This window comes from Desmodus rotundus, chromosome 6 (assembly GCF_022682495.2).
Source record: "Desmodus rotundus isolate HL8 chromosome 6, HLdesRot8A.1, whole genome shotgun sequence".
Lineage (NCBI taxonomy): Eukaryota > Metazoa > Chordata > Mammalia > Chiroptera > Phyllostomidae > Desmodus > Desmodus rotundus.
Genome location: NC_071392.1, coordinates 53,028,838 through 53,044,018, shown reverse-complemented (window position 1 = coordinate 53,044,018; position 15,181 = coordinate 53,028,838). Strand labels below are relative to the sequence as shown.

General features: G+C 39.0%; 1 protein-coding gene and 1 pseudogene across 15 annotated transcripts in view; one reads left to right on the top strand and one right to left on the bottom strand.

Moving 5' to 3' along the window:
* The window catches only part of SUGCT (succinyl-CoA:glutarate-CoA transferase), a 1,028,943-nt gene that overhangs the window by 1,005,598 nt on the left and 8,164 nt on the right, over positions 1-15,181 (bottom strand). The window lies entirely within an intron of this gene.
* On the top strand, positions 2,692-3,849 carry LOC112302135 (G2/mitotic-specific cyclin-B1-like; annotated as a pseudogene).

Sequence of the window (15,181 nt, the reverse complement as noted above, 5' to 3'; positions counted from 1 at the left end):
GAATCTAAAAAACAAAAACAAAGCAAACAATTAGAGCGGGAAAGGAATCATAGATATGGAGATCATTTAGAGGGCTATCAGCAGGGAGGGGGAAGGGGGAAAATAGGGGAAAAGTTATAGGGACTAAGAAGCATATTGGTAGGTACAAAATAGACAGCAGGGATGTTAAGAATAGTATAGGAAATGGACAAGCCAAATAACTTATATGCATGACCCATGGACATGAACTAAGAGAGGGATTGCTGCAGGGAAGGGAGTTACGAGGAGGGGAGGGGGAAGGGGGAAAAATTGGGCCAACTGTAATAGCATAGTCAATAAAATATACTTTAAAAAAACTATGGACAATAAAATGGCAATAAATACATATCTATCAAAAATTGAATCTAAAAAACAAACTAAGCAACAAGAACAGAGACAGAATCATTGATATAGAGAGCATTTTGATGGTTACCAGATGGGAGGGGGTGTGGGGCAATGGGTGAAGAGGTGAGGGGATTAAGAAGTACAAATAGGCAATTACAGAATACCCTGGGGATATAAAGTACAGTATAGGAAAGGGAGTAGCTAAAGAACTTATACATACACATGACCCATGGACAGAAACAAGGGTGGGGAGATCACTTGAGGGGGTGTGGGGTGCTTGGCAGAGGGGGGCTAAGGGGAAAAAATCAGGACAACTATAATAGCATAATCAATAAAATATAACTTTAAAAAGTTTGTCTAATGAAAAATAAAAAGTGAGGTGGGTAGGATGTATAGGCTACAAAGAGAGGATTTTTAGGGCACCAAAAATACTTTATATGATACTATAATGTTAGATACATCATTACACATTTTTCCAAACCCTAAGAACATATAACACCAACAGTGAACCCTAACATAAAAGTATGGACTTTGAGTATTATCATGCATCAATGTAGATTCATCAGTTGTAACAAAAGTATCCTCTGAGGAAGGTTGTGCATGTATAAGGGTAGGGGACATATGGGAAATCTATACTTTCCTCTGAATTTTGCTGTGAACCTGAAACTGCTCTAAAAATAGTCTTAAAAAATAAAAAGTAAACTAAACAAGAAAAAAGTACTAACAACAAAAAATAACAAAAAAGTCCTTTGCATATTTGTTCTACATTTGAGACAGGGAGAAAAAAATTGAATTATTAAAGCTTATTAAACAACTTACAATCATGTGTGTATTTCCTTTTTCTCTTCACCCATCATTTTATAAATAAGGAGTTAGGTTGGTAATTATCTCAGTAATTCGCAACATATTTAACATCATTATTAAATCTCAAAATAAAATTCTAGTCAAATGGCTTAAAAAGGTTAGATTATGATGACTGAGATCAGGCTGAACTTATGAGGAACAATGATGAAATTACTGGTTCAATACATTTTTTAAAAATACACTCTATAGGTTCCTATGCCACTAGGTGGGCTAGAAAACAGGCCTGGGGGTGTGAGTACATCACAGCTATTGCTGTTTACAGAAAATTCTGATTGGCATGTTCAGAGCTTTTTGGAGCCAGAAGTGATTTTCACTTTCCCTTAAGATGGAACATATTTCCACAAGCACCATTTGGATTCTTTGTATGATTCACCTTCAAGGAAGAAATGAAAAGACTATACAAAGACAATATCAGAAAGATGCTCCAGTTTTCTGGGATGACCCACTTCAAAATGCTAACAAGGATTATGAGCATATAATAAGAAAGAACACATCTCTGTGAATGACTTAAAGTGCTTGTTACTACATGGACATTCAAGGAATAGCTTTTGAACTAAACCAAACAGCAGAAGCAAACATTCCAAAAGAGGTCTGAAGAAACAGGAGATTGCCACCATACTGATCCTGTGTTAGGAAAAAAAAAAAATGAAATTCTTTGACCAAGGATTTATCCCATGTATCTTACTTCAAGACTCTAATTTATGTTCCTTCCTTCTCACGACATGCTTCTTCCCAACATCACCTGCTAAAACTCCTACCCATGCTTCAAGGTCTCCATTTAGTTACTTTTTCTCAATGACTTTCTTATTTTCTAACTGGGTATTATTCCTGTGTCCTTAACCCATATATTTTATTGTTGGTGTTCTTATGACATTCACTTTATTCAGCTTTGGGTTATTATATAGTATTTATCTCCTACCCATTCTGTGCTTTTGGACTGGTGATCACTAAGCTTTATACATACTAAGTACTCTATAAATAGTTTTTTAATTGAATGCAATTAATCTAAGGCAAAAATAATTTTTCGTAATGATATATCACAGATTATAAATATTATCTAAGATTGTGAGTTATAAAGAAAAACAAATGTTTCCCTTCAAAACATAAGCTGCAAGTAGGTTACAAAAACATATCTGTAGTTACAATATTTAAATACAGTAAATTTATAAGAGATAACTATCTAAACCAAATCCTGTGAATCTTCATTCAGATTCTATTAAGAATATGTATTTTGGGGCATACTATGGAGGAACAACTGTTGATATGTGTTGGGTTGAGGTACCCAACTCCTCAGAGGCTCCTGCTTCCTGCCTCTCCCCACTGAGCCACTGCCTGAAGAAGAGGAAGCCATCATGCTCCAGGTCACCAAGAATACGAAATTTTTTTTTCACTAGAAAACATCCAACACTTTAACCACCATAACCTAAATCTTAATAATGTATACATTATAATAGAAAATGTACTATGAAAATTAATGCTGAAAATAAAGCAAAGATCAGTATGGCAGGTACAAAGCACATATCTATGGCCACTGCTGTAGCCTCCAAGCCCTTGATGAGGCCAAGAACAGCTCTTGGAGACATCAGTAACAAAATCAGTGAACACCCACAGGCCAAAGTGCCTCTGAAAAAAGAAGCAAAAACTAGCTGCTGAATGTTATTGCTAAAAAACTACCAACTTTCGCCTGAGCCTATTTTGGTTGGTACGCCTTCTCCAAGCTCAATGAAACATCTAGATGTGCCCCTGCAGAAGATTATCTGTGTGAGGCTTTTTCTGATGTAATTCTTGCAGTGAATGATGTGCATGCAGATGAAGCTAATCCAAAACTTTGAGGTAAATATGTGAAAGATATTTATGATTATCTGAGACAACTTGAGGAAGAGCGAGCAGTCAGCCCAAAATACTAACTGGGTTGTGAAGTCACTGAAACATGAACTATCCTAATTGATTGGATGGCGCAGGTTCAAATGAAATTCACCTTACTGTAGAAGACCATGTACATGACTGTTTCCATTATTAATCAGTTCATGCAGAATAATTCTGTGCCCAAGAAGATGCTGCAGCTCATTGGTATCACTGCCAGGCTTATTGCTGAGAAAATACGAATGCACCCTTCAGAAACTGGTGACTTTAACTTTGTGACTGACAACACTTGCACTAAGCTACAAATTAGACAGGTGGGAATGAAGATTCTGTGAGTTTAAATTTTGGTCTGGAACACCCTCTACTACTGCATTTCTATTCAGAGAGCATCTAAGATTAGAGAGGTTGATGTGGAGCAACATACTTTGGCCAAATACCTAGTGGAACTATGTTGGACTACAATAAGGTGCACTTTCCTTCTCAAATCACAGCAGGAGCTTTTAGTTTAGCACTGAAAATTCTTGATAATGGTGAATGAATGGACACCAGTTCTACAGCATTACCTGTCATACACTAAAGAATCCCTTCTTTTTGTTATGCAACACCTGGCTAAGTATATAGTCATGGTGAATCATGGGCTTACAAAGCACATGACTATCAAGAACAAGTATGTCATGTCTAAGCATGCTAATATGAGCACTCTAACAGCTGAATTCTGCACTAGTTCAACATTTAGCCATGGCTATGGCAAAGATGTAACTTAGGAACTTGAGTTGGAGTACTATAATATCTACAAATAAAATCGGTACCATGTATTATCTGTATGTATTTTTTAAAAAACAGTATGTATTTTCACATGAATGTTTATAATGACTCTATTTGTAATAGTCAAAAACGAGAAACAACCCAATGCCCATCAACAGATGAGTGGATGGATAAACAATAAATAAAGCAATAAAAATTACCATATTGATACATACAGCAACATGGATGAATATGAAAATAATTGTGCTGAGTAAGAGAAACCAGAGAAAAAGAGCATGCAATGTATGATTTCATTTATAAAAATATCTACAAAATGCAAACTAATCTATAGTGAACAAAAGCTAATTTGTGGTTGCTTGTGAATGGGGAAGAGGTAGGTGGGAGACATTACCAAGGGGCATGTGGAAACTTTTGGGGATAAAGAAAATGCTATCTTGAGTCTAGAGATGGTTTAGAGGTTATAACATACTACATGAAAACTCACTAATTTGTATACTTTAAATAGTATAGTTTACTGTCAATTATATCTCAATAAAGTTGTTTTTTAATTCCTCTAAAAATATTTTATTTTTTAGTTTTAGATTCACAGTAAAATTAAGCAGAAAGTACAGAGAATTCCCATGTGTCCCCTTCCCCCCACATATGTACAACATTCCCCATTTCAACACCCCACACCTTAATGATACATTTCTACAACTGATGAACCTACACTGACACATCACTATCACCCAAAATCCATAGTTTACACTAGAGTTCACTCAGTGTATATTTTATGGGTATGGACAAATATATAACGACATGCCTTTATCATTATAACACTATACAAAAGTTTCACTGCCCTAAAAACCCTCTGTGTTCTGCCTGTTTTATCAGTTTCTCTACTCTAACACCTAGAAACCAATCTTTTCACTATATCTATAGTTAACCTTTTTCAGAATATCATATAATCAGAAGCCTACAGTAGGTAGCCTTTTTAGATTTGCTTTTCACTTGGTAATATGAATTTAAGTTTTCTTCATGGCTGGCAGATCATTTCTTTTTAGTTCTGAATAGTATTCCATTACCTGCATACACCCCAGTTTATTTATGCCACTTACTGAAGGACACTTTGGTTGCTTCTGAGGTTTGGCAATCATGAAGAAAGGTGATATAAGCATTCATGTGCAGGTATTTGTGTAGACATAAGTTTTCAACTCATTTGAGTAATTATCAAGAATCAAGATAACTGGATCAAATGGTAAGAATATGTTTAGTTTTCAACTCTGTCTTCCAAAATGATTGTACCATTTTGCATTTCATTGCATTTTGCAATGAATGATAGTTCCTCAGTTCAATACATTCTTCAAAAACCTCAATGTAGCTCCATCTAGCTAAGAATGGGATAGGAATTAGGGTTATAGAAGTCACATTTACATGTATACCATCACAGGCTTGGGATGGATCATAAGGGGTACAATGATTCTTACCTAGGGGGTCCCCAAACCTCACTGCTCTAATAAGGAAGACTGGAAGTCCATACAGTGCACATTCTCTCCTTGAAATAAGCCAATTTATTATTTTACAAAAATAAATTGCTGCGACAGCAACATGGAATACGTGAAGGCGACATGACTGGTGCATTATTTTCATGGAAACACACTAATGTGGGAAAACAAATTATATTCCAAAGATAAATTAATGAGCAAAGGATCAGAAAAAGGAAAACAGCTAAAACAATGTTTAATGTGGTAGACTGTTTCAGCAATGGCCTCTACCAATCATACTTCCAGATACCCACACCCTTGGTCTATTCCCCTTCCATGTTGACTCTGGGCTTGGACATTTGTTTTGCTTTAGCCAATGGAACATTAGCAAACTTGATACCAGCAGAGGCTGGTAAGTGCTTGCACACTTGGGCATGACTTTTTGGAATGCTTCCATCTTCATATGAAGAACCACAGGATGAAAGAATAGAGGCTCAGCCACCCCAGTCATTGCAGCTGCACCAGCTGAGGCTCCAAACATGTGGGTGAAGTCATCTTAGAACACCCACTTTCAGCCATGGCAGTGAGTTCAGGTTAGTCCAGCAGAATAACCAGAGAACTTGGAGAACAAATAAGCCATCATTGTTTTAAATCACTAAGTTTTGAAGTGATTAGTATTAAATAAACAGATATAATGACTTATGGCAGAGAGAGCCTATTTTGTCAGCCAGAGAGATCCTTTTTAAAATGTAAAACATATAATGTAATTCCCCTGCTCAAATTGCTCTAATGGCTTTCTACCAAACTTAGAATGAAATTTAGAATGTATCTTACTACAGCCTACAAATCCTACTTGTTCTGGCCCTTGGCTACTTCTCCAATTTCATTCCCTATCACTCTGTCTCTCACTCTTCTCCAGCTACGTTAGCTTTCTTGCAGTCCCTTGAACACACTGTGCACATTTCTCTTTTAGGGCCTGTGCTAGAATCAGACATGTACCACTCAGATTACCCTTCCAAGAAACAGCTTTCTACCATCTACAAAAAGCATGGTTAGCTTACAACATCCAGTATTAGCTGCACCAAAGTCCATCCACTTCATCTGAGAGAGCATACTATCCTTAGGCCCCTGGTCAAATAACTGAGCAAAGTCATCCCTAGACCTGAACTCTTCCTCCATACATATGCAGGTCTTGCTCATTTCATTAAAATTTCTGCTCAAATAGCACACTCTCAGAGGGATGTTGCCAAATCTAAAATTGCACCCTTTTGAATCTCTATATCTGCTATAGTTTTCTTGATAACATTTATCATTACCTAATTATATATTTATTTTATCACTGTCTTTCCCACTAGAGTGTAACCTCAATGACGGCAGGACTCATCTGTCTTAAATCCCCATGCCTAGAGCAGTGGCTGGCACATGGTAAGCACTCACTAAGAATTAGTAAAGATCATTCTGTGAGAGAGTGAGCAGGGAAGAAGAAACCCATACTTGAAAATTAGTATGTTCATTGCAGCTTCTGGCCAAGATGGAGGCATAGGTAGACATCCTGTGCCTCCTCGCACAACCAAAAGAAGGACAACAATTTAAAAACAAAAAACAACCAGAACTGACAGAAAATCCAACTGTATGGAAGTCTGACAATCAAGGAGATAAAGAAGAAACATTCATCCAGACCGGTAGGAGAGGCAAACATGGACAGCCAGGCGGAGAGGACTCGCAGCAAGGCAGCAGCTGGCAAACCCAGCAAGGTGGCGGATTGTGGAATGGGGCAGGCCAGGCTGCAGCTAGCAGACCCCACAAGGTGGTGGCTGGCAGACCCTGTGGCCCCATATTTGTGCATAGATAAACCGGGAGGAATGGAAGGGGAGCAAAGCAGACCGTGCAACCCAGGGCTCCAGCTCCCGGAAATAAAGCCTCAAACCTCTGATTGAAAACACCTGTGGGGGTTGAGGCGGCAGCAGGATAAACTCCCAGCCTCACAGGAGAGTTCGTTGGACAGACCCACAGGGGCCTAGAGCGTGCACAAGCCCAACCACTCAGGAATCAGCACTAGAGGGGTCCAATTTGATTGTGGGTAGCGGAGGGAGTGACTGAAATCTGTCAGAGAGTGGAACAAGCGCCATTGCTCCCTCTTGGCCCCTCCTCCACATATAGTGTCACAGTGCAGTGACCAGTGTTATCCCACCCTGGTGAGCACCTAAGGCTCCGCCCCTTTACCTAACAGGGGCGCCACGACAAAAAAAAAAAAAAAAAAAAAATGGCCCAAATGAAAGAACAGATCAAAGCTCCAGAAAAAATACATCTAAGCAACAAAGAGATAGGCAACCTATCAGGTGCACAGTTCAAAACAATGGTAATCAGGAAGCTCACAGGATTGGTTGGATTTGGTCACAAATTAGATGAAAAAATGAAGGATATGCTAAGAGAAACAAAAGAAAATGTACAGGGAACCAATAGTGGTGGGAAGGAAATTGGGACTCAAATCAACGGTGCGGACCAGAAGGAAGAAAGAAACATTCAACCAGAACAGAATGAAGAAACAACAGTTCAAAAATATGAGGAGAGGCTTAGGAACCTCCAGGACATCTTTAAATCTTCCAACATCTGAATTATAGCAGTGCCAGAAGGAGAAGAGGAAGAACAAGAAATTGAAAACTTATTTGAACAAACAATGAAGGAGAACTTCCCTAATCTGGCAAAGGAAATAGACTTCCAGGAAGTCCAGGAAGCTCAGAGAGTCCCAAAGAAGCTGGACCCAAGGAGGAACACACCAAGGCACATCGTAATTACATTAGCCAAGATTACACAGAAGGAGAGAATCTTAGAAGCAGCAAGAGAAAAGGAGACAGTTACCTACAAAGGACTTCCCATAAAACTGTCAGCTGATTTCTCCAAAGAGACCTTACAGGCAAGAAGGGGCTGGAGAGAAGTATTCCAAGTCATTCCAAGTCAAAGGCAAGGAACTACATCCAAGATTGCTCTATTCAGCAAAGCTTTCACTTAGAATGGAAGGGAAGGTAAAGTGCTTCCCAGATGAGGTCAGGTTAAAGGAGTTCATCATCACCAAGCCCTTATTATATGAAATGTTAAAGGGAGTTACCTAAGAAAAAGAAGATAAAAAAATATGAACAGTAAAAATGACAGCAAACTCACAGTTATTAACAACCACACCTAAAACAAAAACAAAAGCAAACTAAGCAAACAACTAGAATAGGAACAGAACCACAGAAATGGAGATCACATGGAGGGTTATCAATAGGGGAGCAGGAGGGGGAGACAAGGAGAAAAGGTACAGAGAGTAAGTAGCATAAATGATAGGTGGAAAATAGACAGGGGGAGGGTAAGAATAGTATAGGAAATGTAGAAGCCAAATAACTTATATGTATGACCCATGGACATGAACTATGGTGGGGAGGGGAGTATGGGAAGGAGGGGGTGGGCAGAATGGAGTGGAGTTAAGGGGGGGAAATAGCATAATCAATAAATATATTATTTAAAAAAGAAAATTAGTATGCTCATTGCAATAAATTGAATGTTTGTGTCCCTCCAAAATTCCTATGTTAAAATTCTAACCCCCAATATTAAGGTATCAGGAGATGGGACTTTTGGAAGGGTAGAACAGTCAGGAATGGAAGTGACTCCAGCAAACTTCCTTGTCCCCTCTCCACCATGCAAATACAGTGCAGGAAGTTGGCAGTCCTCAATCTAGAAGAAGACTCCACCAAAATCTAACCGTGCTGGCACTCTAATCTCAGACTTCCAATCTCCAGAACTGTGAGAAACAAATTCTGTTGTTTATAAGTCTGTGGTATTCTATTATAGCAGCCCAAACTAAGATCATTAAGAGACCAGAATCCTCAAGGTCAGGTAGCTAATTTTTCTCTTATCTTTACAGGGCTTGAATACAGTAGAAAGAAACAGTTAAATGCTCTGACAGCAAAAATGCTCTGTCAAAATGAGCAATGGGGATTTGAATGTACAGGTACGCTTAGAAGCTAAAATAGAAACTAAAATGAGAGGACAGCAAAGTGAGCAAGAATGACAGGGGAAAAATTACCAGAGAAAAATTTCCATAAGTGAAATAGCTAAAGAACAATTTTAAAAAACAGGAATAGTTAACAATTAATTTTAAGCTGTACATTGGAACCTCTCCAAAATCACCGAGCTGGTTCGGTAAAGCCTGGCACAAACCCAAGTGCCCTATGTGAGTTGTTCTCAAAATCAAAGAAAAGAGGCAGAGTTCCACAAGTGAGTTGGTTCTGGGGCAAAAGGAATAGAATACATGTGGCCAAGTACATGAGTGAAAGCTCCCATTAAAAACCTTTGTTCCAACCTGGCTGATGTGGCTCCGTGGATTGAGTGTTTGCCTGCAAACCAAAAGGCTGCAGGTTGGATTCCCAGTCAAGGCACATGCTAGGTCCCAGTTGGGGGCATGTCGGAGGCAACTGATCAATGTATCCTTCACATATCAATGTATCTCTCCCTCTCTTTCTCCCTTCCTTCCCCTCTAAAAATAAGTAAAATCTTTTTTTAAAACACCCTTTCCTTACTTTTGCTAATCAATCTATGATTAATTAGTAATGAGAAACATCATATTCTTTCCTCTATAAGTCCATGATCTAATGGGGAAAATTGAGATGTACTACTACTACAATGATTAAAATTATTGCCCCTAGTTTCAAATTGTTACTATCTACTAACTTGGGACCTAATTCTACTTTAATTTTCCCAATTGTAAAACAGGGATAATACTGGTACCTATTTTACAGGGTTACTTAAAAATTAAATGAAACAATGCCTCATGAGCATTTAGCCATGGTGCTCAGTAAATGTCAGCTACTGACAATATTATTTTTATCTTCTCCCAACATTTGTCCTTGTGTTCTTTAATTCAGTAAATGTCATTTCCCACCCTCTCGGTTACACAAGTCAAAATCCCAACCAAAATCCTTGAATTCTTTCTTCTCTCATCCCTCGAATTTAGTTAAGAACAAATTACTATTCTTTTGCAAAAATATCTCAACTCCCTTCTCTTTTCCCATCCCTACTGCCACCACGGTAGTTCAGATCACCATCAACTCTCTCCTGAATTACTCAACAACCTCCTAAACTCATCTGCCAGTCTCCAATCTTGGCTTTCTTCACAACACTCTGCCAAAATTACCTCTCAAAATGCAAATCAGTCTAATCTTATCTACCTTATCAGTTTCTTATTCCTCTCTTCCCTCCTGGTTAATTCCATCAACCACCACTCTAAGACACAATTTAGAGATCTTCCTAGACATGTCCTCTTCTTCGCTCCCCATATTCAATCAGCCATCAATTTTCTATTAAATCTCTTTCTCCATTCCTCTTCAGTTCCCTGGTTCTGATTCATCATTCTCTGTCCCCACTGCCCACAAAGGTGTCTTCACCTAGTCCTGCTTATCCTCTGTCCCCACCAATCCATCCTAAACACCGCTTCCAGAGTAATTTTCCAAAATGAAAAGTCCATTATGTCATTCATTATTTATTCATTCACCCATTCATTCATGGACTTTTCCCTCACAGAGTGTATAGTCCTAAAGAAGCAAATGAGGCTATTTATTATTCATGTTTCACTCTTTTCACTCTTGTCCACCTTTCCAATTTCAATCTGCAAAAATGAGAAAAAATTTAAAAAGAAAAAAGAAATGACTGTCTTACCAGCCATACTTCTTTCAAATCCTTTATACTTCTGGGCCTTTTCACATGCTCTTTTCTCTGCCTGGAATAATTTTCTGCCCTTCTTCATCTAGACAAGTCCTTCCATCTTTCATAATTTAACCTTCCTTGGGAATTATTCCTACTTAGGACAGCATCCTGAGCAAGTCTCTATTGGTAACATTTATATGAATTGTAACTAACCAGTTAGTTTCAATCACATGATAAACTCCTCAGAAGAGAGACTTTTATTCTGTATTTACAACCTCAAATATTAGTGCCTGACATGAAGTAAGAGCTCAATAAATGTTTCTGGAAGGAAAGGAAGGAGAGAAAAAAGAAGAAAGGGGAATAAAAGACACAAGGTCAGTCCTAGGATTTTTCCACAATGTATTAATAGATTGCCATAATGGGACATTGTAAAAAAATATATATCCCATTGGAACAATATTATAACCATGGTTTCTTGGTGTCCAAGATGGATACCACAGGCTTTTTATAACCTAATCTCAGAAGTGACATACTACCACTTCTGCCATATGCCATCAATCACATATACCAACCCTGGTACAGTATGAGGATGGTATACACAACAATGTGAATATCTGGAAGTGGGACTTGTAGCCAACTTGGAAACTGGCTAATAACACCCATTGTAGTTTTGATTTGTGTTTCCCTGATGACAAATGATGTTAAGCACTTTCTCATATGCTGACTGGGCATTTTTATACCTTTTAATGAAACATCTATTCAAAACTTTTTCCCATGTTTAACTGTGTTCCATTAATGAGTATACCTACCATTTAGTACCCTTACCATCCTGGTCATTTAACTCAACTCACTGCAACATAAACATCAAACAATAAACAGAGGCTACTGAGTTTTTGTCCCCTAAAACATCCAGCTGCCCAACTTCAAATTCATAACTACTCACTAACCTGCTACTCAACCCATCTCTTCCCAAAACAACTATTCCAAATCTCCTTCACTCTTGACAAGCATCCAAATCCCTTCCTTCGTGAGCCTGCTTTAAAATAATCCTGTTGGGGCCCTGGCTGGTATGGCTCAGTGGATTGAGTAACTTTCTGAGGAATATGTTCAACCAAAAAGATGAAAAAGAAATAAAATGACATGGGATCCAGAAAATAAAGGTTCCAAAGGAGGAGAGGGATGAGAGGACTCTCAGGATGACAGTAAAGATACTAACATAATCATAATAGGAGAAGTAAGTCAGATGGAAAAGGACAAGAACCATGTAATTTCCACTCATATGTGGGATATAAAACAGAAGGCAACAAATGAACAAACAAAAAATCACTAAGACAGATATGGTGCTTACCAGAGGGGAAAGGAGCAGGGGTAGGCTGAAGCTGACTTAAGGGGGCCAAATATATGGTGATGGAAAGAGACTAAACTTTGGGTGATTAGCACACAGTGCAGTATACAGACGATGTATAACAATCATCAAGTATATTGAAGCAAGTAAAACAGGACTTGCTTCCACGTGGCTCTGGCACCCACTGAGTCCACCCCTTGACTGCCTAAATTTTAGAGGTGGTTAGGTCATGCTCCACTGAGTATACTGGTTCTGTAACCCACTGGAGACAAAGGCCAGCCTGTGTCCTATTCACAAACACCCAGAATGAGCTACAAAGCACCCTGCAGGTGGTTGTCACTTGTTGGGCTTGAAGGTGCCCAGGGAAAGCCAAGCTGCAAAGCAAGGCTGGCTGCTCCTAGTGCCAGGCTTGGAGCTGCTTGACAAGAGGTATAAAGCACGCCAAAGGTATTTGGGGTTTGTGGACTTTTAAGAGATATTAGGCAATTCTACAGCATGTGTCAAGACAGGCTATTTACATGGAAACACCATGGAAAGTAGCTTGGGTGGGCCCAAATTTTGGGCAAGGCAAGGTCCAGCGAATTGCCAGGGCAGGGCAAAGGGTGTAGTTATTTTGTTGGAAACTCGGATATAGCAACCTGCAGGGGGGAGGGCTCAGTAAAGAATCAATGGCCTCTGCCTGCACTACTGTCTGGGAGAAAGCTGCCCCTCTGGCCCTTGTCCTGAAGCAATACAATTCAATTCTTCCCATATGTTCCTGGTGCTTTTCAAGCTGCTGCCCTAGTCTCAGTACTAGGACAGTACTCACTAGAGAGTGAGTCCCAGTAAGTCCATGTGTGAGCCCTTTAAAAGGGATGCCTGGGATTCCAGAAGCCCTCTGTCTCAGTCAAACATGATCTCTGCTGGTCTTCATAACCAGAAGTTATGGGACTTCTCTTTCTGACACTGGAACCCTGGGCTGGGGAGCCTGGTGTAGGGCTGGGCCTCCTCGCTCTTCAGGGGAAAACTCTGCAGCTGAGATATCCCTCCAGATTTTTAACTGTCACACATGGGTATGAGACCAGCCTGTTCTACATCTCTGCTCCTCCTACCAGTCACGTGGCTTCTTCTGTATATCCTTAGTTATAAGACTTCTATTCACCCAGACTTTATGTGGTTTTCAATGATGGTTTTTCTGTACCTTAGTTGTTATTTTGATGTGGTCATGGGAGGATGCAAGTACCCCATTTATCTACTCTGCCATCTTGACCACAAGCTCCTTCTAAATTTTATTTCATTACAAAGCTATGAAGAAAAGTCTGAATTTCACTAATGCCATCTTACAAACCATAGTAAATTAGGAAAATTTTGTTTAATGAAAATAACTTTTAAACTAAATTCATTTAACATCAGGTAACACAGTTTTACTTTTATTATCTAAGGAGAGATCAGAAAACACTTCTAGAACATATTTAAGTCAAAATTAATGAATGAGTTAAACAGTTAAGAGCATTAACTTTGGAGACTGGATTTAATTCCCTGCTCCTCTATTTACTAACCAAGTGACTTTGGGCAAGGTGACTTACCTACTCAGAGCTTCAGTTTCCTCATTTGAAACATCTGTATCACAGGATGTGCAAGGATTAAGTGAAATGTATGTAAAGTGCTTAGTACACTTCCTGGCATATAGTAAATGTTCATTAAAAACTGACGATTGTTATCATCATCAACGTATATGTATTATACAGTCATTTCATGTATTAAAGTAGGTAACATAATCCAGATAGAAAATAAGAAAAATATATGATTATTTGAAGGACAAAAAAAAATGATTCTCAATACTCTATACTTAAAAGGACATGCACAGCTATGTTTTGCCTATTGTTGAAAGACCAGAATAGGCTGGATGGGAGTGAGGGGTAATTACCAGGTGAAAACAGTTGGAAAGGGCATCATCAATTATAATTTGTTGATATATACTGAGCAACTTGTGTATCACTCTGTCTTATTTGGCCTCTAGGATGGAAAGCTATTACAATGATACAGCTGTGCAACCATGCAAACAAGTATAATTAAAATGAAGCTGCCATCAATTCTATACTTGTCAGAGCTGCTTCTACAACTCCCCTGATGTTTGGCCTTAAGGTTTCCAGGACACAAATAAACTTGAGCAGCACCATGGTAGAGATAACTGACAGATGCCCACACAAGTGGCTCACCTGTATGACAGCAATCATGACATCCCTCCCCACCATACTAGCCAAGTACTATAATGTTTTTTAAAAAATTTTAAAAGGCTGGGTCATAAAACAAACTGATCAAATATCAATAGCAAATGTGGTATACACCAAAAGGGGTTTTTAATTTGCTATTTTACAAAGAATCTAACTACCAGAACCTAGAAGTGAGGAGGAGATGGACATTTCTTCAAGGTGTTACCAGACAGGGGCCTGGTCCTGAGCAGGCCTGCCTAGGGTCAGCTGGTAGTGTGTAGTTTCTTGACTTCATGTAGGAAAGATTTCACAACACAAGTCCAGGTGACTATAAGGGCTGTCAGCAGGAAGCAGTTACTGAAGAGATACCCTCCTCCCTCATCACCCCTAAAAGATTTTAGGGATAGAAGTCTCTGAGGGGTGAATGAGACAGGATAGTAAGAAGCTAGGAAAATTCCTTGGCAAGTAGAATAGGGAAACTGAGACAGACAGCTGAGCAAACTGGCTAAGCAATTTACGGCCAGATACAGAAGGTCACTTACCTAGAGATAACATCTAGGACTCAGTTGAGTTTCAGCTCCAGACCCAGAAAAGCAGCAGAACCAACTGGGCAACACCAGGACCAACTACAGTGACTAACACCCACC